The 27568-nt window shown below is 39.4% G+C and overlaps 1 non-coding gene across 1 annotated transcript; it reads left to right on the forward strand.

Annotated features, from left to right (window-relative positions):
* Positions 1 to 2757: 2757 nt before the first annotated feature.
* LOC148563753 (small nucleolar RNA R71) lies at positions 2758 to 2865 on the forward strand. Its single transcript, XR_015885016.1, has one exon. It is a non-coding gene; the product is annotated as a small nucleolar RNA R71 (small nucleolar RNA).
* Positions 2866 to 27568: the final 24703 nt, after the last annotated feature.

Consider the following 27568-nt stretch of genomic DNA (forward strand, 5'->3'; position numbering starts at 1 on the left):
GTTCCACCCTTAGTTGTCCCATGTTGGAACTTAATTCTCCTAGGGAGGTGTTGATTTGCTCCCAAAAATTCTGTGGAGGAAAGTGCATCCCTTGAGGTATCTCAGGGGTTTCTTTATGATGAGATTCTTCATGTGCCTGTTGAGATCCATGAATGTGCTCTCTTGTTTGCTCCATCCTTTTCTTAGTGATGGGCTTGTGAGATGAATCTTTCCATCTCCCATGGCTCAGAGGTGGAAGCAATTGTCTTCCCTTTCCTCTTTCTTGAGATTTCTCTGGCCTTAGGTGCCATTAATGGTTATGGAAAAACAAAAAAACTATGCTTTTACGACACCAAACTTAGAATATTGCTCGCCCTCGAGCAAAAGAAGAAAGAATAGAAGAAGAAGAAGAAGAAGAAGAAGAAGAAGAAGAAGAAGAAGAAGAAGAAGAAGAAGAAGAAGAAGAAGATTGAGGGATGTGTGTATTCGGCCATATGGGTGGGATTGGGTGGGAAAGAGATGTTGGATTTTGAAGGTAGGTGGGTGTATAGATGTGAGTGATAAATGGAAAATAGAAGGGATGACCATGAATGGAGAGAGAGAGGGTGAGGTAGGTGGGGATCCTGTGAGGTCCACAGATCCTGAGGTGTCAAGGATTTACATCCCTGCACCAATTAGGCATGTAAAATGCCTTTGCATGCAATTCTGGCGTTTAAACGCCGAATTGATGCTTATTCTGGGCGTTCAGCACCCAGATGCAGCATATTTCTGGCGTTGAACGCCAGCCAGATGCTTGTTTCTGGCGTTCAGTGCCAGCTTTTCCTCACTGTGCATTTCTGGCGTCTGAACGCCAGGATGCTACTTGTTTCTGGCATTCAACGCCAGAAACATGCTCTGTTCTGGCGTTGAACGCCAGATAGATGCTCCTTACTGGCGTTTAAACGCCAGTAAGATCCTCCTCTAGGGTGTGATTTTTCTTCTGTTGTTTTTGATTCCGTTTTCAATTTTTATATTTATTTGGTGACTCCACATGATCATAAACCTAATAAAACATGAAATAAAAATAAAAATAAAATTAGATAAATAAAAATTGGGTTGCCTCCCAACAAGCGCTTCTTTAATGTCAATAGCTTGACAGTGGGCTCTCATGGAGCCTCACAGATGTTCAGAGCATTGTTGAGACTTCCCAACACCAAACTTAGAGTTTAACTGTGGGGGCTCTGGTTGACTCTGTTTTGAGAGAAGCTTACTGTGCCACTTTTCCATGTTTACAGAAGGATGTCCTTGAGTTTTAAACTCAAGGGAGTCCTCATTCAATTGAAGGACTAGTTCACCTCTGTTAACATTAATCACAGCTCTTGCTGTGGCTAGGAAGGGTCTTCCAAGGATGATGGATTCATCCTCATCCTTCCCAGTATCTAGGACTATGAAATCAGCAGGGATGTAAAGGCCTTCAACCTTTACTAACACGTCCTCTACTTGTCCATAAGCCTATTTTCTTGAATTGTCTGCTATCTCTAGTGAGATTTTAGTAGCTTGCACCCCAAAGATTCCCAGTTTCTCTATTACAGAGAGGGGCATGAGGTTTATCCCTAAACCAAGGTCACACAGAGCCTTTTCAAAGATCATGGTGCCTATGGTACAAGGTATTAAGAACTTTCCAGGATCCTGTGTCTTCTGAGGCAATGTCAGTTGATCCAGATCACTTAGTTCATTGGTGAACAAGGGAGGTTCATCTTCCCAAGTTTCAATACCAAATAATTTGGCATTTAGCTTCATGATTGCACCAAGGTACTTGGTAACTTGCTCCTTAGTAACATCCTCATTATCTTCAGAAGAGGAATACTCATCAGAGCTCATGAATGGCATAAGGAGGTTTAATGGAATCTCTATGGTCTTTAGTTGAGCCTCAGATTCCTTTGGTTCCTCAAAGAGAAACTCCTTGTTGATCACTGGACGTCCCAGGAGGTCTTCCTCCTTGGGATTCACGCCCTCCCCTTCCTCTTTGGATTCGGCCATGATGGTTATTTCAATGGCCTTGCACTCTCCTTTTGGATTTTCTTCTGTATTGCTTGGGAGAGTACTAGGAGGGATTTCAGTGACTCTTTTACTCAGCTGGCCCACTTGTGCCTCCAAATTTCTAATGGAGGACCTTGTTTCATTCATGAAACTCACAGTGGCCTTAGATAGATCAGAGACTAAGTTTGCTAAATTAGAAGTATTTTGTTCAGAGTTCTCTGTCTGTTGCTGAGTGGATGATGGAAAAGGCTTGCTATTGCTAAACCTATTTCTTCCACCATTATTAAAGCCTTGTTGAGGCTTTTGATCCTTCCATGAGAGATTTGGGTGATTTCTCCATGATGAGTTATAGGTGTTTCCATAAGGTTCACCTAAGTAATTTACCTCTGCTATTGCAGGGTTCTCAGGATCATAAGCTTCTTCTTCAGAAGTTACCTTTTGAGTACTGTTGGATGCAGCTTGCATTCCATTCAGACTCTGAGAAATCATATTGACTTGCTGAGTCAATATTTTATTCTGAGCCAATATGGCATTCAAAGTATCAATTTCAAGAACTCCCTTCTTCTGAGGCGTCCCATTACTCACAGGATTCCTCTTAGAAGTGTACATGAACTGGTTGTTAGCAACCATGTCAATGAGTTCTTGAGCTTCTGCAGGCGTTTTCTTTAGGTGAATGGATCCACCTGCAGAAGTATGCAATGACATTTTAGCTAATTCAGACAGACCATCATAGAATATATCCAGGATGGTCCATTCTGAAAGCATGTCAGAAGGACACTTTTTGGTCAGTTGCTTGTATCTCTCCCAAGCTTCATAGAGGGATTCACCTTCCATCTGTCTGAAGGTTTGAACATCTACTCTAAGCTTACTAAGCTTTTGAGGAGGAAAGAACTTGGCTAAGAAAACCGTGACCAGCTTATCCCAAGAGTTCAGGCTATCCTTAGGTTGAGAGTCCAACCATATTCTAGCTCTGTCTCTTACAGCAAAGGGGAAAAGCATGAGCTTGTAGACTTCAGGATCTACTCCATTAGTCTTAACAATATCACAGATCTGCAAAAATTCAGTTAAGAACTGAAAAGGATCTTCAGATGGAAGTCCATGGAACTTGCAGTTCTGCTGCATCAAAGACACTAATTGAGGTTTCAGCTCAAAGTTGTTTGCTCCAATGGTGGGGATGGAGATGCTTCTTCCATGTAAATTGGAATTAGGTGCAGTAAAGTCACCAAGCATCCTCCTTGCATTATTATTATTTTCGGCTGCCATCTCCTCTTCCTGTTCGAAAATTTCTGACAGTTGCTTGCTGGATTGTTGTAATTTAGCTTCTCTTATTTTCCTCTTCAGAGTCCTTTCAGGTTCTGGATCTGCTTCAACAAGAATATTCTTGTCCTTGCTCCTGCTCATATGAAAAAGAGGGAACAGAAAAATAATAATAATAGGGATCCTTTTTACCCAAGTATAGAGGTTCCCTTATGTGAGTAGAAGAAAAGAAGAAGAGAAAATCTGAACTCAGAGAGAGAGAGAGAGAGAGAGAGAGAGTTCGGATTTTTAGTGAGTGAGGAAGAGATGTTAGTAAATAAATAAATAAATAAATAGAAGGAGATGAGAGAGAGAGAAAATTTTTGAAAATTATTTTTTTGAAAAAGAGTTAGTGATTTTCGAAAATTGTTTTTGAAAAAGGTTAGTAATTTTCGAAAGTTAAAATAAAAAATTACAATAATTAGTTAATTAAAAAGAATTTTTGAAAAAGAGGGAGATATTTTCGAAAATTAGAGAGAGAGAGAGAGTTAGTTAGGTAGTTTTGAAAAAGATAAGAAACAAACAAAAAGTTAGTTAGTTAGTTGCAACAAATTTTGAAAATCAATTTTTAAAAAGATAAGAAGATAAGTAGAAAAGATATTTTAAAATCAAATTTTTGAAAAAGATAAGATAAGAAGATATTTTTGAAAAGATATGATTGAAATTAGTTTTTGAAAAAGATTTGATTTTTAGAATCACAATTAATGACTTGATTCACAAGAAAGCACAAGATATGATTCTAGAACTTAAAGTTTGAATCTTTCTTAACAAGCGAGTAACAAACTTGAAATTTTTTAATCAAAACATTAATTGATGATGTTATTTTCGAAAATTATGATATAAGATTAAGAAAAAAGATTTTTGAAAAATATTTTTATAATTTTCGAAATTAATTAAGAAAAATGAAAAAGATTTGATTTTTGAAAAAGATTTTGAAAAAGATAAGATTTTTAAATTGAAAATTTGATTTGACTCATAAAAACAACTAGATTTTAAAAATTTTTGTAAAAGTCAAATCTAATTTTCGAAATTTTGAGAGAGAAAAAGGGGAAGATATTTTTTTATTTTTGAAATTTTAATGATGAGAGAGAAAAACATGAAAAATGATGCAATGCATGAAAGTTATGGATCAAAGCAAGGAATGCATGCAAGAATGCTATGAATGTCCAGATGAACACCAAGAACACTTTGAAGATCATGATGAACATCAAGAACATATTTTTGAAAAATTTTTAATGCAAAGAAAACATGCAAGACACCAAACTTAAAAATCTTTAATGCTTAGACACTAAGATTTTAAGAATGCATATGAAAAACACCATATAACACAAAACACTAAAATATGAAGATCAATCAAGAAGGTTTATCAAGAACAACTTGAAGATCATGATGAATGTAATGCATGAATGCAATTTTCGAAAAATGCAAGATGAGTATGCAATTGACACCAAACTTAAAAATTGACTCAAGACTCAAACAAGAAACACAAAATATTTTTTATTTTTATGATTTTATGATTTTTTTGGATTTTTCGAAAATTATTTGAAAAATAAAAATAAGGATTCCAAAATTTTTAATATGAATTCCAGGAATCTTGCACTCTTAGTCTAAAGCTCCAATGTGAGGGTTAGGCATGGCTTAATAGCCAGTCAAGCTTTAGAAGATATTGATACTTTCCATGTATAGAGCAACAAGCTCTTGTGATGATAAGTTGAAACCCCAGTCCAAAAGATTAGACATGGCTTACAGCCGGCCAGGATTCAACAAATCATCATGAAACACTAGAATTCATTCTTAAAAATTCTGAAGAAAATATATTTTTGAAAAGATTTATTTTAAATTTTTTTTTTCGAAAACAAATGAAAAGTTTTTGAAAGATTTTTGAAAAATTTTTGAAAATAAAACAAAAAGAAAATTACCTAATCTGAGCAACAAGATGAACCGTCAGTTGTCTAAACTCGAACAATCCCCGGCAACGGCGCCAAAAACTTGGTGCACAAAATTGTGATCTCAGGCAACGGTGTCAAGAACTCTGTACGCACGTCTTAATAAATCATTTTTCATTCACAACTTCGATACAACTAACCAGCAAGTGCACTGGGTCGTCCAAGTAATAAAACCTTACGTGAGTAAGGGTCGATCCCACGGAGATTGTTGGTATGAAGCAAGCTATGGTCATCTTGTAAATCTCAGTCAAGCGGATAATAATTGATTATGGAGTTTTCGAAAATTAATAATAAATAAACAGAAAATAAAGATAGAAATACTTATGTATATCATTGGTGAGAATTTCAGATACGTGTATGGAGATGCGTTCGTTCCTCTGAACTTCTGCTTTCCTGCTATCTTCATCCAATCAGTCCTACTCCTTTCTATGGCTGGCTTTATGTAAGGACATCACCATTGTCAATGGCTACTTTTCCTCCTCTCTGGAAAATGGTCCAATGCGCTGTCACTGCATGGCTAATCGTCTGGAGGCATCACCGTGGTCAATGGCTGCATCCTATCCTCTTGTGAAAATGGTCCAAATACTCTGTCACAGCACGGCTAATCATCTGAGGTTCTCGATCATACTGGAATAGGATTCACCCTCCTTTTGCGTCTGTCACTACGCCCAGCACTCGCGAGTTTGAAGTTCGTCACAGTCATTCAATCCCAGAATCCTACTCGGAATACCACAGACAAGGTTTAGACTTTCCAGATTCTCATGAATGCCGCCATCAATCTAGCTTATACCACGAAGATTCTAATTAAGAGATCCAAGAGATAATCATTCAATCGAAGGTAGAACGGAAGTGGTTGTCAGGCACGCGTTCATAGGGAATGATGATGATTGTCACATTCATCACATTCATGTTGAAGTGCGAATGAATATCTTAGAAGCAGAATAAGTTGAATTGAATAGAGAAACAGTAGTACTTTGCATTAATTCATGAGGAACAGCAGAGTTCCACACCTTAATCTATGGAGTGTAGAAACTCTACCGTTAAAATTACATAAGTGAAAGGTTCAGGCATGGCCGAATGGCCAGCCCCCAAAACGTGATCAGTATAATCCTAAGATGAACTAAAAATCATAAGATGTCAAATACACTAGTAAAAAGTCCTATTTATACTAAACTAGTTACTAGGGTTTACAGAAGTAAGTAATTGATGCATAAATCCACTTCCGGGGCCCACTTGGTTTGTGCTTGGGCTGAGCTTGAAGTTTACACGTGGAGAGGTCATTCTTGGAGTTGAACGCCAGTTTTTAACGTATTTCTGGCGTTCAACTCTGGCTTGTAACGTGTTTCTGGCGTTTAACTCCAGACAGCAGCGTAGAACTGGCGTTCAACGCCCTTTTACATCATCTAAACGCGACCAAAGTATGGACTATTATATATTGCTGGAAAGCCCTGGATGTCTACTTTCCAACGCAATTAAAAGCGCGCCATTTTGAGTTCTGTAGCTCCAGAAAATCCACTTTGAGTGCAGGGAGGTCAGAATCCAACAGCATCAGCAGTCCTTCTTCAACCTCTGAATCTGATTTTTGCTCAAGTCCCTCAATTTCAGCCAGAAAATACCGGAAATCACAGAAAAATACACAAACTCATAGTAAAGTCCAGAAATGTGAATTTAACATAAAAACTAATAAAAACATCCCTGAAAGTAACTAGATTCTACTAAAAACATACTAAAAACAATGCCAAAAAGCGTATAAATTATCCGCTCATCATCGACCTTTTAATGAAATTTGGTTTTCATCTCTGTTGGTCTTTTATCGTGATCGTGCAGTAAATTTGATTTTCACTTTCTGCCGATCTGTAGCTTTATAATCGGACGATGAATGTTTCAGATTAATGCGCCTTGAGAATTTGTAGAAGATCTAAACAGATTTTATTCAAAAGAAAATACAAATATATACATGTGGGAGCTTTATCCCTCTAAGTCGGGCAATTTATAGGTCTTGGCTTGGCGCCTCATTAAAAAACCTTTTCACGAAAAAGAGTTCGCCTTGTCCTAAGATCCTTTATCGTCCTTAACTATAGTACCTTCTTAGGTTGCAAGCGTGCCATGACCTAGGAAGCTCTCACCCATCGAGTTCGGACAGTCTATAGTAGCCCTTTCCAAGTACTTCTATGAGTCGGTAGGGTCCTTTCCAGTTTACTTCCAGCTTTCCTTCTCCAGGTCGAGTTGTTCCGATATCATTTCGGATTAGGACGAGGTCGTTCTCAGCAAATCCTCGCGGCACTACCCTTTGATTGTATCTCGAAGCCATTCGATGTTTTAATGCCTCTTCCCTGATCCGAGCTCTTTCTTGGACTTCTGGGAGTAGGTCGAGTTCTTCCCTTTGAAGTTGGGAGTTGGCCTCTTCATTATAGTGGATCACTCTAGGCGACCCTTCTTCAATCTCCACTGGGATCATTGCCTCCATTCCGTACGCTAATCGGAAGGGTGATTCCTTTGTGGTGGAATGTGGCGTTGTTCGATATGCCCATAAGACTTGTGGGAGTTCCTCAGCCTAGGCTTCCTTTGTGTCCTGTAATCTCCGTTTTAGCCCAGCCAATATGACTTTGTTGGCAGCTTCAGCTTATCCATTGGCTTGGGGATGTACTACAGAAGTGAACTGGTGTTTTATGTTCAAGTCAGCCACTAACTTTCTGAACCCTGCATCTGTGAATTGGGTGCCATTTTCTGTGGTGATGGAGTATGGAACCCCAAACCTTGTGACAATGTTCCTATATAGGAATTTTTGACTTCTTTGAGCAGTGGCGTTAGCGAGGGGTTCTACCTCGATCCACTTTGTGAAATAGTCTACTCCTACTATGAGGAATTTAGTTTGTCCCGATCCCCGAGGGAAGGGCCCGAGAAGGTCGAGTCCCCATTTTGCGAATGGCCAAGGTGAGGTCACGCTGATGAGTTCCTCTGGCGGAGCGATGTGGAAGTTGGCATGTTTCTGACATGGTGGACATGTCTTTACAAACTCCGTGGCTTCTTTTTGTAGAGTTGGCCAATAGAACCCTGCCTGGAGTAGTTTTTTGGCAAGTGCTTGCGCTCCGAGATGATTGCAACAGATGCCACTGTGTACTTCTTCTAGAATTTCTTTTGTGTTGGAAGTCGGAACACATTTTAACAATGGTATTGAAATCCCTCTTTTGTATAGAGTATTGTTTATGATAGTGTAGTATTGTGCCTCCCATTTTAACCTCTTTGCCTCCTTTTCATCTGTAGGAAGTGTTTCTGTTTTGAGGTAATTAATTATAGGAGTCATCCATCCTTGATCCAGACCTGTTATGGCTAGGACTTTTTCCTCTTCCGATATTGACGGGTTCTGCAGCATTTCCTGGATGAGGCTTCTATTGTTGCCCCCAGGTTTGGTACTGGCTAGCTTTGAGAGTGCGTCAGCTCGGGCATTCTGTTCGCGGGGTATGTGGCAGATATCATATTCCCCGAGTTGTCCGAGTTGTTCCCTGGTTTTGTCCAAGTACTTTTTCATGGTGGGATCCTTGGCTTGGTATCTCCCTGTTATTTGTGAAGTGACCACCTGTGAGTCGCTGAAGATGATGAGTTTTTGAGCTCCAACCTCTTTAGCCAACTTCAAACCAGCTAGTAGTGCCTCATATTCAGCTTGGTTATTTGAGGCAGGAAACCCAAATTTGAGGAAAAGTTCGATTTGGGTTCCTTGGTTGCTTTCAATTATCACACCTGCACCGCTTCCAGTCTTATTCGAGGAGCCGTCCACGTAGAGATTCCATTCTGTGGGGGTTTCTGGGGTGTTTGTAAATTCTGCAATGAAGTCGGCCAGATATTGTGATTTGATGGCTGTCTGTGCTTCGTATTGAAGGTCGAACTCGGACAACTCGACTGCCCATTGCAAGATTCTGTCCGCTAGGTCTATTTTCTGCAATATCCTTTTATGGGTTGGTTGGTCCGAACCGTAATGGTGTGGGCTTGGAAATATGGGCGAAGTCGTCGAGATGTTAAGATGAGAGCATAGGCAAATTTTTCTATTTTTGGTAGTTTAGCTCGGATCCTTGTAATGCTTTACTGATGAAGTATACGGGTTGTTTCCCACTGTCATCTTCTCGAATTAATGCTGAGGCTACTGCCCGACTTCCTACCGTGAGGTACAATATGAGTGGTTCTCCTTCTCGTGGCCGAGATAGGATGGGTGGCTGTCCTAGGAATCTTTTGAAATCTTGGAAGGCTTGTTCGCACTCTGTTGTCCATTCGAACCTGTTTCCTTTTCTTAGAGTAGCATAGAAGGGGAGAGATCTTATCACTGATCCCGCTAGAAATCTGGACAACGCTGCCAGTCTTCCATTGAGCTGTTGTACCTCTTTGATGCAAGTCGGGCTCTTCATATCGAGTATGGCCTGGCATTTATCCGGATTTGTCTCGATTCCTCTTTGTGTGAGCATAAAACCCAGGAATTTTCCAGCTTCTACTGCGAAGGTGCATTTTGCAGAATTAAGTCACATGACATGCCTTCTTATGGTGTCGAATACTTGGGCGAGGTCGGACAGCAACGTCTCTTCACTTTGGGTCTTTATTAACATGTCATCCACATAGACTTCCATGATTTTTCCAATATGATCTGTGAAGACCTTATTCATTAATCTCTGATAAGTAGCTCCCGCGTTTTTAAGACCAAAAGGCATGACGATGTAGCAATAGTTTGCTTTTGGTGTTAAGAATGAAGTTTTTTCTTGGTCGGGTGGATACATTGGGATTTGATTGTATCCCGAATATGCGTCCATAAATGAGAGGTATTTATATCCGGAGGAGGCATCTACCAGAGTGTCGATACTTGGGAGTGGATAAGGATCTTTTGGGCAGGCTTTGTTGAGATCAGTGTAGTCGGTGCACATTCGCCACTTCTCATTTGATTTTTTCACCAAGACGACGTTAGCTAACCATAGTGGGTACTTGACTTCTCTTATGAATCCTGCCTCCAGTAGAGCTTGTACCTGCTCTTCCACAGCTTGGAATCATTCTGGTTCGAGCTTTCTTCGTCTCTGTTGTACCGGCCGAGATCCTGGGTAGACCGCCAACTTGTGGCATATTAATTTGGGGTCTATGCCTGACATGTCTGCAGCCTTCCATGCAAAGAGGTTGACGTTATCTCGTAAGAACTGTACGAGTGATTCTTTTATGTCTCCTTTTAGGATCGTACCAATGTTGGTTGTTTTGTCCGGGATGTCTTCGATCTGGACTTTCTCTACTTCACCCTCGGGTTGTGGGCGGAGTTCTTCCCGCCTCTGAACTCCACTAAGTTCGATTGTGTGGAATTCTTCTCCTCTGCCTCTGAGGTTTAGACTTTCGTTGTAACAGCGGCGCGCTGTCTTCTGGTCTGCTTTTATTGTAGCTATCCCTTTTGCAGTTGGAAATTTCATGCATAGATGTAGAGTCGAGACTATTGCGTCGAGCTGATTCAATGCTGTTTGACCTATTAAGGCATTGTAGGGTGAACTCACGTCGACCATGATGTAGTCTATCTTGAGTGTTCTTGACTGGTTTCCTTTTCCGAAGGTTGTGTGTAGTGAGATGTATCCAAGTAGTGGTTGAACTGGGGTGTCTCCCAGTCCGAATAGGTTGTTTGGATATGCTCTAAGTTCTTTTTCTTCCAGGTCGAGCTTGTCGAAGGAAGTTTTGAACAAGATATCGGCAGAGCTCCCTTGGTCTATCAGTGTGCGGTGGAGATTTGCATTTGCCAATATAATAGTGATGACCATGGGATCGTCATGTCCTGAGATGATACCGGATGCGTCTTCTTTGGTGAAAGTAATTGCAGGGATGTCGGGTGCTTCCTCTTTCCCCTCAACATGATATACTTCTTTAAGATATCTTTTGTGAGATGATTTGGAGATTCCTCCTCCCGCAAATCCGCCGTGTATCATGTGGACGTGTCTTTCTGGTGTACGAGGTGATCGCTCGGTTCGTCCGACATCTTCGTCCCTTCTTCTTTTTCTTTGCTCATCGTCCCGGGTGGGCAGATACCGATCTAATTTCCCTTCTCTTACTAGTTTTTCTATGACATTCTTTAAGTCAAAATATTCGTTGGTAGAATGCCCACGGATTTTGATGGTATTCGCAATATTCAGTCCGATTTCCTCCTCCTTTTTTGCCTTTGAGTGGTTGAGCTGGGGGTATTTTTTTAGTGTGGCAAACTTCTCTGTAGACATCCACAAGGGACACCCGAAGAGGGGTGTAATTGTGATATTTTTTTATTTTCTCCCCATGTCGATCTTCCTTCTTTTTGGATTCCTTGTCTTTATCCCGGGAGGGGTAGATGAATCCGGATTTTGAGGTCTCCCCTAGTCGGGAGTTTTCTTCCATGTTGATGTACTTCTCTGCTCGTTCTTGCACTTCGTTCAGAGATTCGGGGTGTTTTTTCGATATAGATTGGCTAAAAGGTCCCTCTCGCAAGCCATTGATGAGGCCCATAATGGAGGCCTCCGTTGGTAGGCTTTGTATGTCCAGGTATGCCTTGTTGAATCTTTCCATGTAGCTGCGTAGACCTTCCCGATCTCCTTATTTGATTCCTAATAAACTTGGGGCGTTCTTGGTTTTGTCTTTCTGGATAGAGAATCTGGTTAGAAACTTTTTGGCCAAGTCATCAAAGCTTAAGATGGACCTAGGGGGTAGATTGTCGAGCCACCTAATTGCCGTTTTGGTCAAGGTAGTTGGGAAGGCTTTGCAGCGAACTGCGTTCGAGGCGTCGGTGAGGTACATTCGACTTCTGAAATTACCAAGGTGATGATTGGGATCTGCCGTGCCGTCGTATAAAGGCATATCCGGGAGTTTAAATTCCTTAGGGATTTTGGTCTCCATGATCTACCTAGTGAATGGATCTTGATCCTTGCAAGAGCTGTCCTCATGGGTGGATCGAGTAGCTTTGGTTTTAAGATCGGCTTCGAGTTTTAGAAGTTTATCTTCTAACTCCCGGCGACGCCTTATCTCCTTTTGTAGATCTTTCCTAGCTTCTTGTTGATGTTGTGCTTCTTTTTCAAGTTGTTTTAAACGATCATGAAGTGTCTCTAGAGCTCCCGGGTTTGGTGAGTTTTTGTCGCCGTTAGATTTCGGGGTATCTTTTGGTATAGTGTCTGCGTTTTTGTGTGGCGTTCTATCTTCTAGATCTGAATCATGGTTGTTGTCATGGTTATCCGCCATGGTGATGGGATGACTTCCAGGTTCCCCGGCAATGGCGCCAATGTTCCGAGGGTTACCTGAAACTGTAGGTCGATCTCGGACGAGATCTTCTGTACTGGTCGGAGATAACGTGTCCGGCTGGTGAGTGGCGGCCGGAGCTGTTGTATCCGACTTGTGGACTGGCTATGCTGCTGATCCTTCGTCACCGGAGGGTGGTGGTACCTGTAAGAGACTCCGATGCTTAAGTTAGCATGGGTATTAAACAGGTTTTTAGTAGAATCAAAGTATGAGTAATACCTGGGTGCTCCAGTGTATTTATAATGGTGTGGAGTGACCTTTTTAGATAAGATAAGTTAGTTATCTTTATCTTATCTTATCTTTGGGTGAGGTCATCTTATCTTCAAGGGAACCGCCCTTATCTCTATAGGCTTGGGCTGCCTTTGGATTTGGGTCGTGTTCCTCTATTCGGGCCCTTTATTGGGCTTTCCTGGCAATTTGGCCGAGCTCTTTGAGAAGAGGTCGGATGGTCTGACCTGAAGAGGTCGGTCGCTTTGTCACTAAACATCCCGGGTCGGATAGCTCGACCTAGAGTATGAATAGGAGGTATACAGATGCTACTCCCATATGCAACAGTAATGTGATTAGCATCTAGTCCTTTTGGACTGTTCATTTCCATTTAGGTCCATGATGGATAAAAGAGAATTGATATGAATTGCAAATAAAATATATTTTTGTTTTTATTTTATTTAAGTTGAAACAAATCGAATTATTAAAAATAAAATAAAAATAATAAGATAAAATAAAATAATTAGAAATTAAAATATAAATTTCGAAGACTAAGAGAGAAATAAAGTTGAAAACTAAAATAATTAATTAATTAAGAAGATTTGAAAAACTTTGGATATGATTTTTGAAAAAGATTTTGAATTTTGAAATTTCAAAACTAAGATAAGATATGATTTTATTTTGTAATTCTTAGTCAGGAAATTAATAATAAAAAGGGTTGGGTTTATGAAAAGTAATTAACATAAAATAAATAATACTTGTTATGCAGTAATGGAGAACAGATTGAGGTTTTGGAGATGCTCTATCTTCTGAATCTCTGCTTTCCTACTGTCTTCTTCTTCTTCACGCACGCAGATCTCCTTCCATGGCAAGCTGTATGTTGGTGGATTACCGTTGTCAATGGCTACCATCCATCCTCTCAGTGAAAATGGTCCAAATGCGTTGTCACCGCATGGCTAATCATCTGTCGGTTCTCACTCATGTTGGAATAGAATCCGTTGATTCTTTTGCGTCTGTCACTACGTCCAACACTCGCGAGTTTGAAGCTCGTCACAATCATCCCTTCCCAGATCCTACTCGGAATACCACAGACAAGGTTTAGACTTTCCGGATCTCAGGAATGGCCGCCAATAATTCTAACCTGTACCACGAAGACTCTGATCATGAACCAGGAGGCTAAGAGATACACACTCAAGCTAGTGAAAATAGAACGGAGGTAGTTGTCAGGCACGCGTTCATAGGTGTAAGGCCCACATCAGTTGGAGAGGGGAACGAAGCATGCCTTATAAGGGTGTGGATACCTCTACCTAGCATGACGCGTTTTGACGAGTGAGTGTGGAGGGCTTCGGCTATCATCCCTATCGTCAAAGGCAAAACCGTGAGGCCTTGTGTGCCAAAGCGGACAATATCGTGCTAGCGGGTGGTCTGGGCTGTTACAATAGGTGAGAATAATGATGAGTGTCACGGATCATCACATTCATCAGGGTGAAGTGCGAGTGAGAGCGCGCCAATTGGGTTTCTGTAGCTCCAGAAAATCCATTTTGAGTGCAGGGAAGTCAAAATGCAACAGCATCTGCAGTCCTTTTTTAGCCTCTGAATCAAATTTTTGCTCAGGTCCCTCAATTTCAGCCAGAAAATACCTAAAATCACAAAAAAACACACAAACTCATAGTAAAGTCCAAAAATGTGAATTTTGCTTGAAAATTAATAAAAATATAATAAAAACTACCTAAAACATACTAAAAACTACTTAAAAACAATGCCAAAAAGCGTATAAATTATCCGCTCATAAGTCTTCAACAATTAAAGCTTCCTCTAATTGTTCCAATACAAAGCAACTTCCCTCATTCTCCACCAATATCTCCTTCATGTTATGCTCTTAATTTGTTTCTCCACATGTAGCCATGGGAGTTCCTTGAGTGTTCAAGCATTCGGATGCTAACCGGTTTACCACCTCGTCCAAGGCGGCCGTGAATTGTTGCATATCCCTTTCATCTCCTCTTGTCCTTGAACAAGAACATCAAGGATGTCATCCATTGGAGGTTGGGGTGGATGGAAGGGTTCATGATCTTGGGAGAATGATTCATAGTAGGAGGTGGTTCCTCTTGGTAGAGTTGTGGTGGTTCAATACTTTCCACTCTTTCTACTTGTTGCACAACACGCTCCATGGTTGCTTGAAGTTGATCCAATGTCTCCTTGAGATGGTCCCTTGACTCTTGTTCCTCTTGGATAATATGATTAGGATCATATGGCTCTTGGATCGATGGACATGAGTATTCTTTCATGGGGGTTGTGGTGGGAAGTAGAGTTTATCTTGTGGTTGAAAATTTTTATATATTGGAGGTGGTTCATCTTGGTAATAGTATGGAGGGGGTGGCTCTTGAAAATGTTGATGTTGGAATGGTTGTGGCTCTATATGTGGTTCATATGGCTCATATGGTTGTTGGTAGGATGGATATGGATTAGGGTCATATGAAGGTGGTTGGTAAGAAGGGGCTTGTGAGTATGGTTGAGGGTTATGTTGAGGATATAGCTCATAGGCATATGGTGGTGGTTCTTGAAAGTCACAAATCCTTATGCTCGAGTCATAAGTCAATGATAATAACGTAATACGACTCAAGGTGGATTTGTAATACACACACACACACACACACACACATATAATTGAAGGGAATTATTAAACAAGAAGCCTGAAAAATACAAGGAGAGATTCTAAATAAAGTACAAAACAGAACCAAAATAGGCTTCGTCGTCATCCAGAAATATATATGGAATGAGAACCACCCTCAATTCATGGGTTTCCAGTACAGTAAAAATACTAAATAAATACAATGCATTATAACATAGACTCATTAAGCATTCCTAAGCTCCATACCTCAACATATTCATCCTAGGTTCTTACTAGTCCATAATTAGACAACTGTCAAAAGGGATACTAAATCTAATCCATTTTTCTCATCTTTTTCGACTTTCCAAACTCCAATAGAACAACCCTCAGTGTCAACAGACACCAGCATGAAGGACCACTCAAGTGTTCAAGCACAAGCAAAGCAGACAAATAAATACACAATTAAATTCAAGTAAAGCATTTAGCATATAGACATTTAAGATGCACAACTAGTCAAGCCAAGATAAGAATAGCAAACCCAATCAAGTCAAACCAATGCAAATGATGTATACCTGTCCTATGGCTAATGAGCTCATCTGACGGTTATACAGCCAACGCGACATGTCCTGGTAGCTAACCTTGGATAGTCCCTGTGTGCACGCATCTCCCAAGAGAAATCACTTCTTCTTGGAGGATAAAGTTCCGAAAGGTATAAGTGTCCGGCCACACTTGCGACGGAGGATCAACAAACTGAAAGTAAGTAGAATCACTCTACTGCAGCAAGTGGAATCACTCCATAACATTTCAAAAATGTATATTTTAATTCAAAGTAAATTTCATTATTTCCTTCTCAATTCCCTTTCCTCCCATTCATAATCATAATCATCATCTTATTCCATTCAAGATCAATCATCATTCATCATTATAGTCATCCTCATCATAATTCAATTTACACTTAGTTCATTGTCCATCAATTTACTAACTCAACTCTTTAGATCTCGTCCCTAACTTCTCTATCCTTAATTACACTAGCTCTAGACTTTTATCGGAATTTATAGAGGTTTAGAAGGCTAAAAAAATTGTTAAAAGGTTTAAAAATACAACTTTTACAAAACTGGAGATTTGTGTGTACGCATGCATGGTCTGCGTACGCACGAGTTGCAAATTGGGGATGTCGCGTACGTGACCCCCGTCCGCGTACGCGAGTTTGAAATCTTGACACTGCTGCGTACGCGTGCCTCCCTCCGCGTATGCAGAAATACTAGGCAGAGACCAATATCGTGGCACCTCCGCGTACGCATGACATATCAGAATTGCAAAAAGTTTATATGTGCAGAATTCAGTTTTTAACCCAATTTTCAAACTTTCATATCTTTTTCTATAAAATTTATTTTTCAACCATTCTTGAACCGTTAGAAAGATCGATAAATAAATTTTCATAAAAAACTACTTTTGTAAAATTTCTAATTTCGAGGACCGAGTTATGATTCGCTAAAGTTGGTCAAAAATTAGTTTTCACCAAAAACCAGAATTTACCAATTTTCTAAAGATTCACAAGCCTCATCAATCTCAACTCAATATAATGACCTCTAACCAATCCAAATCACTCATTCACAATCTATTTTATCTAAATCTACTCGATTTACATATTTCAACTCTAATCTATCAAATTCACAACTCAATTCCAAGCATAACAATTTAATAACTTACCGGGCTTACCTTTCACGGCCTCCTGCCCAATTTCACAGCCTCCGGTCAAACATTTATCAATTCAATACATAACTCATAATCACATAATAATTATCCAACATCAGTATCATCCATACCAACATCAACTTTTATCCATATATCCACTACACATATAATTTCATTCAATCATACCATTCAAGCTTAATATTAGGGGCATCTAACCTAGAAATTCACATCACACCACACGATACTTAAATAAAATTTAAATAGTATCCTAATGACGGTGGTTCATATCCAACACTTGAATTCTCTTCTCAATGATATCGAAGATTGAACCTCCACTCCAAGGCTCACCCAAAAGCTCCACAAGTGAATTCAAGTTCCCAAAGTGCACCAAAAATCACCCAACAACTCTAACATAACTAATTTCACATATATATCAACCTATGATTCATGAAATTTGATCAATCACAAGGTTTTGGTGATTCCTTACCTTAACCCATAAAAATTGTTAATGAAACTCATATATAGCTCATACTAGAGCACCCCTAAACAACCAAAATCACAAGATTTTTCAATAACCAAAGCTAAATTTCAAATATATAGAGGAAAACAAAACTGTAGCTGGGTGAAGGGGAAGCTTACCGAATTTGTTAGGTAGAATTGAAAAGGAAGAAAAGGGCTTCGTGTGGTCGTAAAGGATGCGGCGATCGGAGCTCCGGAGAAGAAGTTATGATGGATTGAAGAATTGAAGAGTTAGGGTTTTGCTCTCTTCATTCTCCCTTCTCCATTTCAGTATAAAACACAAGTGAAAGGGATTGTGGTTGCTGAAATGGCCTTAACAAAGGCTCTATATATGTTGGCCTTAGGTCTAATTTGGGTCCAGTTCAATCGGTTTAGCTCGTTGGCCCAATTTTGGGCCAAAACCTTTAAAATTAGTGTTTTAATCTACATTTTGAATATTTTTACTTTCCCAAATTAAATTTTTAACTATTTCCCTCTTCACTCATAATTAATTTTTTCAGCCGCAGTACCAAATATACTTAAGCCGGTACTACCGGTCAAATTTTTTAGTACGCTTTTTTATGCCGAAAACTATATTTTCCTACTCGAAAAAATCCTCCGAATTCAAATATCATCATTAAATTTTTAAAATACGATTTCTAAATTTTCCAATCTTTTTTTCCCAATTTAATTAATTACTTATTTAATTACGGTTTGACCAAGTTTTACATGGTGTGGGCAGCGACTACTAGTTTCGTAACGGAGGAGGAGCTAGTGATCCCTGGATGACGAAGCGGCAGTACAACAATAAAGAGGAGGCGATGTAGCATGTTGACTTGCATCAAGAGGCATGCAGCATGAATGGAGGCTGCAGCAGTATGCAACAGTGACGAAGGGTGTGCAAACTCTGGTCAATGCCGCAATGGCATGATAGAGGCGCCACAGTGAAACCGTGGTAGCATGGGTCGTCGAGGAGAGGAAGGCGCAAAGTTGATTATTGGAAAAGATGGATCAGGATTTGTAGTTTTGTGTGGTGAGTGAGAGTGAAATTAAAATTAGAGTAATTTTTGTGTATAAGTTTCTTTTTTTTGAAAAATTGAAAATTATATGGGAGTTAGCTAAGTTGACTTATAATACGGTTGGCCTCTATACTTTCTCTAAAAATAATCATTCGTATCCTCATGTTAAGCTCCTTCCTTCATCACTGATTTTTACTCCATCGTCAACTATGCTCGATCGTTGTGATCCCATCTATGAAGTATTATTTGATAACAACAAGGTAAGAAACTACAAAGCTTCCTAATAGAGTAATAAAAAGATAACTGCTTAACAAGGAAATATGAATTCATAGACATTCTGTAATTCTCAACCTATGATCCATTCACCCAAGGTGTACCTTATCCAATAACCATCTCTTTGCTAAGTTGTAATCATTTAGATCATATGGACTAACAACACTGTTATCTCCACTACCTCTATCTAACCAACAGGCACATTCAATTCAACGGAATATCAATTCACATATAGACATAATTAGTAAGTACAAACAATTTATCACTACACCTAAACAAAAACAACACTAAATGTATTTGACGAATGTCTACCCTATTGACCTTGAATTTATGTAATAGTTATATGCTAGACCCAATAACATCTTATAACTTTTACTAGATATAGTCTCTCTATCATCTATTCAATAAAAAGAACATAGAACTTTTTCAAAAGTCTAAAAACCTTTTGAGTGAAAATGCTCTATTACCTTCCTTTAGAGAAAAATTATTCGAAAATTGCGCGTCTGACCATGCTTAAAAACAGAAAGAAGTCACATGCAGCAAAGTATATCATATATCATATGTTAATATAATCATTTCAATCTCATCCTTGATAATATCAATATCATCATAAGGTTGAAATCAATCTCAATGTTAACTTTTGTCATCTCATTGACCATATTTATTAATATCATTCGATTTATCATCATAGTGACACCTCGGATCTCATTACAACTGCATCTCATACTCAATCTCTAGATTTCATCACATTTCACCTCAACAATCATATGTAAGGGTTTGGCTTTGGCTATTATACAAAACTTGTGAGTCTAGATCTCTAATACAACTTTCTAGACTCAATTAAGGTGAAGGATTCAAACCGTCTCATTCTCGCCAAAGCATCCATATCCCGTGTATATAGGGTGCTGAGCAGTTAAGGAACTGTCATGTAGATGGCAATTTGATTTCTTATGTACCTAGGACTTTTCTCAGTATCCCCAACTATCATGTAGATAGACCCCTTTCACATGCTCAAATTCCCGCTTGCTATCTTATCTCTACATTCAAGTCCTTTTGCTTATGCGACCACCTTTTGCGTAAGCAAGGCATCTCATACATGAAACTCTATTTTGTACACAGTGATCCTAATCTTATTCAGTGTCATGTACATGAAACTTGCCGTTGATGAGCGGATAATTTATACGCTTTTTGGCATTGTTTTTACTTAGTTTTTAGTATGATTTAGTTGGTTTTTGGTATATTTTTATTAGTTTTTAATTAAAAATCACATTTCTAGACTTTTCTATGAGTTTGTGTGTTTTTCTGGGATTTCAGGTATTTTCTGGCTGAAATTGAGGGAGCTGAGCAAAAATCTGATTCAGGTTGAAAAAGGACTGCTGATGCTGTTGGATTCTGACCTCCCTGCACTCAAAGTGGATTTTCTGGAGCTACAAAACTCCAAATGGCACGCTCTTAATTGAGTTGGAAAGTAGACATCCAGGGCTTTTCCGAAATATATAATAGTCCATACTTTTCTCAAGGATAGATGACATAAACTAGCGTTCAATGCCAGTTCCATGCTGCAGTCTGGCGTCCAGCGCCAGAAACAAGTTACAAGTTGGAGTTCAATGCCAAAAACAGGTTACAACATGGCGTTGAATGCCCAAAACAGCCCAGGCACGTGAGAAGCTTAAGTCTCAGTCCCAGCACACACCAAGTGGGCCCCAGAAGTGGATTTCTGCACCATCTATCATAGTTTGTTCATTTTCTGTAAACCTAGGTTACTAGTTTAGTATTTAAACAACTTTTAGAGGTTTATTTCGGACCTCATGACATTTTAGATCTGAACTTTGTACCTTTTGGCAGCATGAGTCTCTAAACTCCATTGTTGGGGTGAGGAGCTCTGCAGCGTCTTGATGAATTAATGCAATTATCTTTGTTTTCCATTCAAACACGCTTGTTCCTATCTAAGATGTTTATCCGCGCTTCACTATGAAGAAGGTGATGATCCGTGACACTCATCACCTTCCTCAATCCATGAACGTGTGCCTGACAACCACCTCCGTTCTACATCAGATTGAATGAGTATTTCTTAGATTTCTTAATCAGAATCTTCGTGGTATAATCTAGAATTGATGGCGGCATTCATGAGAATCCGGAAAGTCTAAACCTTATCTGTGGTATTCCGAGTAGGATTCAAGGATTGAATGGCTGTGACAAGCTTCAAACTCGCAATTGTTGGGCGTAGTGACAGACGCAAAAGAATCAAGGGATTCTATTCCGACATGATCGAGAACCAACAGATGATTAGCCGTGCTGTGACAGAGCATTTGGACCATTTTCACTGAGAGAACGGGAAGTAGCCATTGACAACGGTGACACCTTACATACAGCTTGCCATGGAAGGAGCCTTGCGTGTGTGAAGAGGAGTACAAGAGAAAAACTGAAATAAAGAAGACAAAGCATCTCCAAAACTCCAACATATTCTCCATTATTGAGTAACAAGTATTTATTTCATGCCCTTTTATTCCTTGCAATCAAATTTGATAAGTGAATTGTTTTATTGTTTTTCTGACTAAGAGTTACAAGGTAACCATAGATTGCTTCAAGCCAACAATCTCCGTGGGATCGACCCTTACTCACGAAAGGTATTACTTGGACGACCCAGTGCACTTGCTGGTTAGTGGTACGGGTTGTAAAAAGTGTGATTTACAATTCGTGCACCAAGTTTTTGGCGCCGTTGCCGGGGATTGTTCGTGTTTGAACAACTGACGGTTTATTTTGTTGCTTAGATTAGGAAATTTTTTTTCTTTTTGGTTTAGAGTCTCTTATTATTGTTCTTGTTAAAATTTTAGAATCCTTATTTTCTTTTTCAAAATTTTAGTTTTCGAAAAAAAAAATTATTTTATACCTTGTTAAAACACTTTAAATTTATAGCTCAATTAGTTAGAGCGTGGTGCTTATGTTCTTGGTAATTGGCTATCCCTTTTTAAAAAAAAAATCCTTTTTTCAAAAATAATTTTTTTTTAAAAAAATCTTGTACCAAACTTTAAGTTTGGTGTTTTCTTGTTGATTTTTCTTTGTTTTTCAAAAATTTTAGCTTGGTTTTCTAAAAATTTTAAGTTTGGTGTTCCTTCTTCATGTTCTTGCTGTTCTTGTGAGTCTTCAAGGCGTTCTTGAGTTTTTCTTGTGTCTTGATCTTAAAATTTTTAAGTTTGGTGTTCCTTGGTGTTTTTCCTCCAAAATTTTCGAAAACAAGGAGCATTAGATCTAAAAATTTTAGATCTTGTGTTATTCTATTGTTTTTCTCTTTTCTCATTAAATTCAAAAATATCTTTTTCCTCTATTTTGAAGTAGTTTTTCGAAAATTAATTTTAAAATTCAGAAATTTTTTTTATTTTTTTATTTCAAAATTTAAAACCCTTTTCAAAAAAAATCATATCTTTTTCAAAACTTCCTAACCACTTTCTCTCTCCTCATTTTTTCGAAAATCTTCACCCATTTTTATTTATTTTATTTTAATTTATTTATTTTCGAAATAAATAAATAATTAAATAAATAAAAATATTTTTTCTCTATTTTACATCATCTCCCTTCCTCCATCATGGATTTAAGTGGAAATGAACAGTCCAGAAGGACTCTGGGGTCATACGCCAACCCCTCTACTGCTTCATATGGGAGTAGTATCTACATACCCTCCATTGGAGTCAGTAGCTTTGAGTTGAATCCTCAACTCATTATCATGGTGCAGCAAAGCTGCCAGTATTCCGGTCTTCCACAGAAAGAACCTATAGAGTTTCTGGCACAGTTTTTACAAATTGCTGACACAGTACATGATAAGGAAGTAGATCAGGATGTCTACAGATTATTACTGTTTCCATTCGCTGTAAAAGACCAAGCCAAGAGATGGTTAAATAACCAACCTAAGGCTAGCATAAAGACATGGAAACATCTGACAGAAAAATTCCTGAATTAATACTTTCTTCCAAAAAGGATGACACAGCTAAGGCTGGACATCCAAGGCTTTAAACAAGGAGATAATAAATCTCTTTATGATGCTTGGGAGAGATACAGAGAGATGCTAAGAAAATGCCCCTCTGAAATGTTTTCAGAGTGGGTTCAGTTAGACATCTTCTATTATGGGCTTACAGAAAGAGCTCAGCTTTCTCTAGATTACTCAGCTGGTGGATCTATCCACATGAGAAAGACAATTGAAGAAGCTCAAGAGCTCATTGATACAGTTGCCAGAAATCAGCATCTGTACCTAAGCAGTGACCCTTCCATGAAAGAAGAGGTTAAAACAGTAACTGCTGAACTCAATCCTGCAGAACAAGCTGCTGAATTCAATTAGCATTTAGATTTTCTAACAAAACAGTTAGCCGAATTCAAGGAGAGACTACAAGAGACAAGGATGGCTAATATAAATATGGAAGAACAATTAAAGCAAACAAAGCAGCAGCTGTCAAAACAAATAACAGAAGAATGCCAAGCAGTTCAATTAAGAAGTGGGAAAATATTAAATACCCCACCTCAAGGCAGTAGGAAGCCAAGAAATGAGCAAACCACCCAACATTCATCTGAGGACAGTAAGAGCCCAGAAAAAGATAATTCTGGCGTTAAAACGCCAGAAATTGGGTGGAAGGCTGGCGCTGAACGCCCAGACCATGCTCAGGACTGGCGTTCAACGCCAGAAACAAGCAAGGAACTGGTGTTGAACGCCCAAAGGAGGCACAGTTCTGGCATTCAGACGCCAGGAACAAATGAGGAGTTGGCGTCTAACACCACTCCAGCTTCCAACCCTGGCTTTCAAATGCCAGTGAGGGATCAGACACCTGCAAGTGCTGATAATAAATCCCTCAAGAAGGCTTCTCAACCTACCTCTGTAGAAAATAAACCTGCAGCAACTAAGGTTGAGGAATACAAAGCCAATATACCTTATCCTCAAAAACTCCGCAAAGAGGATCAGGATAAGCAATTTGCCCGCTTTGCAGACTATCTCAGGACTCTTGAAATAAAGATTCCGTTTGCAGAGGCACTTGAGCAAATACCCTCTTATGCCAAGTTCATGAAAGATATCTTGAGTCATAAGAAGGATTGGAGAGAAACTGAAAGAGTTCTCCTCACTGAAGAATGCAGTGCAGTCATTCTGAAAAGCTTCCCAGAAAAGCTTAAAGATCCCGGGAGCTTTATGATACCATGCATATTAGAGGGTAACTGCACCAAGACAGCTCTATGTGATCTTGGGGCAAGCATCAACCTAATCCCTGCATCCACTATCAGAAAGCTTAGCTTGACTGAAGAGGTCAAACCAACCCGGATCTGTCTTCAACTTACTGATGGCTCCATTAAATACCCATCAAGCATAATTGAGGACATGATTGTCAAGGTTGGGCCATTTGCCTTCCCTACTGACTTTGTAGTACTGGAAATGAAGGAGCACAAGAGTACAACTCTCATTCTAGGAAGACCATTCCTAGCAACTGGACGAACCCTCATTGACGTCCAAAAAGGGGAGATAACCCTGAGAGTCAATGAGGATGAGTTTAAGTTGAATGTTGTCAAAGCTATGCAACATCCAGACACATCAGACGATTGCCTGGGCGTTGATATTATTGACTCCCTGGTGGAAGAGGTCCATATGAATGAGAGTCTCAAATCAGAGCTAGAGGACATTTTTTAAGATGTTCAGCCTGATCTAGAGGAACCAGAGGAAATAAAAGAACCTCTGAAAACTCCTCAGGAAGAGGAAAAACCTCCTAAACCCGAGCTCAAACCACTACCACCATCCCTGAAATATGCATTTCTGGGAGAAGGTGACAATTTTCCTGTAATCATAAGCTCTGCTTTAGGGCCACAAGAAGAGAAAGCACTAATTCAGGTGCTAAGGACACACAAGACAGCTCTTGGGTGGTCCATAAGTGATCTTAAGGGCATTAGCCCAGCCAGATGCATGCACAAGATCCTATTGGAGGATGATGCTAAGCCAGTGGTTCAACGACAGAGGCGGCTAAATCCCACCATGAAGGAGGTGATGCAGAAAGAGGTCACTAAGTTACTAGAGGCTGGAATTATCTATCCTATTTCTGATAGCCCCTAGGTGAGCCCTGTCCATGTTGTCCCTAAGAAGGGAGGAATGACAGTGGTTCATAATGAAAAGAATAAACTGGTTCCTACAAGAACAGTTACAGGGTGGCGTATGTGTATTGACTACAGAAGGCTCAATACAGCCACCAGGAAGGATCATTTTCCTTTACCATTCATAGACCAGATGCTAGAGAGACTAGCAGGTCATGAATATTACTGCTTTTTGGATGGGTATTCCAGTTACAACCAAATTGCAGTAGATCCTCAGGACCAAGAAAAAACAGCATTCACATGTCCTTCTGGAGTGTTTGCCTACAGAAGGATGCCTTTTGGTCTGTGTAATGCACCTGCAACCTTTCAGAGGTGCATGCTCTTTATCTTCTCTGATATGGTAGAGAAGTTTCTGGAAGTCTTCATGGATGACTTTTCAGTATTTGGAGACTCATTCAGCTCCTGCCTTAACCATTTAGCACTTGTTCTGAAAAGATGCCAAGAGACCAACCTAGTTTTAAACTAGGAAAAATGTCACTTTATGGTGACTGAAGGGATTGTCCTTGGGCATAAAATTTCAAACAAGGGAATAGAGGTGGATCAAGCTAAAGTTGAAGTAATTGAAAAATTACCACCACCTGCCAATGTTTAAGGCAATCAGAAGCTTTCTGATTCATGCAGGATTCTATAGGAGGTTTATAAAGGATTTTTCAAAAATTGCAAAACCTCTGAGCAATTTGCTAGCTGCTGACACTCTATTTGTGTTTGACACAAAGTGTCTGCAGACATTTGAGACCCTGAAAGCTAAGCTGGTCACAGCACCAGTTATTTCTGCACCAGACTGGACATTACCATTCGAACTAATGTGTGATTCCAGTGACCATACCATTGGTGCAGTATTGGGACAGAGGCATAACAAGCTTCTGCATGTCATTTATTATGCCAGCAGTGTTTTAAATGATGCCCAGAAAAATTACACAACCACAGAAAAAGAATTACTTGCAGTGGTTTATGCCATTGACAAGTTTAGATCCTACTTAATAGGATCAAAAGTGATTGTGTACACTGACCATGCTGCTCTTAAATATCTACTCACAAAGCAGGATTCAAAGCCCAGGCTCATAAGATGGGTGTTGCTTCTGCAAGAGTTTGATATAGAAATAAGAGACAGAAAAGGGATAGAGAATCAAGTAGCTGATCACCTGTCCCGGATAGAACCAGTAGCAGGAGCATCCCTCCCTCCTACTGAGATCTCTGAAACCTTTCCGGATGAGCAATTGTTTGCTATTCAGGAAGCTCTGTGGTTTGAAGACATTGCAAACTATAAGACACAAGGTTCTCCTTCTATAACCATGGAGAGGAAGCATGAAAAGCTTCTCTCACTGCAGAGTCAACCAAAGCCCCCACAGTCAAACTCTAAGTTTGGTGTTGGGAGGCCACAACCAAACTCTAAGTTTGGTGTTGGGAGGTCCCAACCTTGCTCTGATTATCTGTGAGGCTCCATGAGAGCTCACTGTCAAGCTATTGACATTAAAGAAGCGCTTGTTGGGAGGCAACCCAATGTTATTTAATTATATCTATTTATTTTCCATTGCTATTTTATGTTTTCTTTAGGTTGATGATCATGTGAAGTCACAAAAATAAATGGAAAATAAAAAACAGAATGAAAAACAGCATGAAAACAGCATACCCTGGAGGAAGATCATTCTGGCATTTAAACGCCAGAAACAAGCATCTGTCTGGCATTTAATGCCAGAAACAAGCACCAAGCTGGCGTTTAACGCCAGAAACAAGCATCAGTATGGCATTAAACGCCAGAAACAGGCTACATTTGGGCGTTTAACGCCAGAAATAGGCAGCAGTCTGGCGTTAAACGCCAGGATTGCACAGTAAGGACATTTTGTATGCCTAATTGGATCAGGGATGCTAAGTCCTTGACCCCACTGGATCTGTGGACCCCACAGGATCCCCACCTACCTCACCATTCAAATTTAAACCATTTCCCTCCCAAACCCACCCATTCACACACTTCCATCTCCTCCATCTTCTCCACTTCTTTCTTCTTTTGCTCGAGGACGAGCAAACCTTTTAAGTTTGGTGTGGTAAAAGCATTGCTTTTGTTTTTCCATAATTCAGTGGTAGAGCAATTGACTGCAGATCAAAGAGCTATGAGGAAAAAGAAACAAAGGCAAGGAAGAGACATAGAGGAGCTCAAGAGCACCATTGGTTCTTCAAGAAGAGAAAGATGCCACCCTCATTAAGGTGGACCCATTCCTTAATCTCCTTGTTCTTATTTTCCTGTTTTTCGTTTACTATGCTTCATGCTTAATTATGTTTGTGTCTTTACTATATGATCACTAGTATCTAAGTGTCTATGTCTTAACGATATGAATGTCCTATGAATCCATTACCTTTCTTAAATGAAAATTGTTTTCTGAAAAAGAAAAAGAAATACATGAATTTCAATTTTTAAAATAGTTTAATTATTTTGATGTGGTGGCAATACTCTTTGTTTTCTAAATGAATGCTTGAACAGTGCATATGTCTTTTGAATTTGTTGCTTATGAATGTTAAAATTGTTGGCTCTTGAAAGAATGACGAAAAAGGAGAAATGTTATTTGATAATCTGAAAAATCATAAAAATGATTCTTGAAGCAAGAAAAAGCAGTGAAGAACAAAGCTTGTAGAAAAAAATAGCGAAAAAAAAGAAG

Source organism: Arachis ipaensis, chromosome B5 (assembly GCF_059453495.1).
Source record: "Arachis ipaensis isolate K30076 ecotype BB chromosome B5, ASM5945349v1, whole genome shotgun sequence".
Classification (NCBI taxonomy): domain Eukaryota; kingdom Viridiplantae; phylum Streptophyta; class Magnoliopsida; order Fabales; family Fabaceae; genus Arachis; species Arachis ipaensis.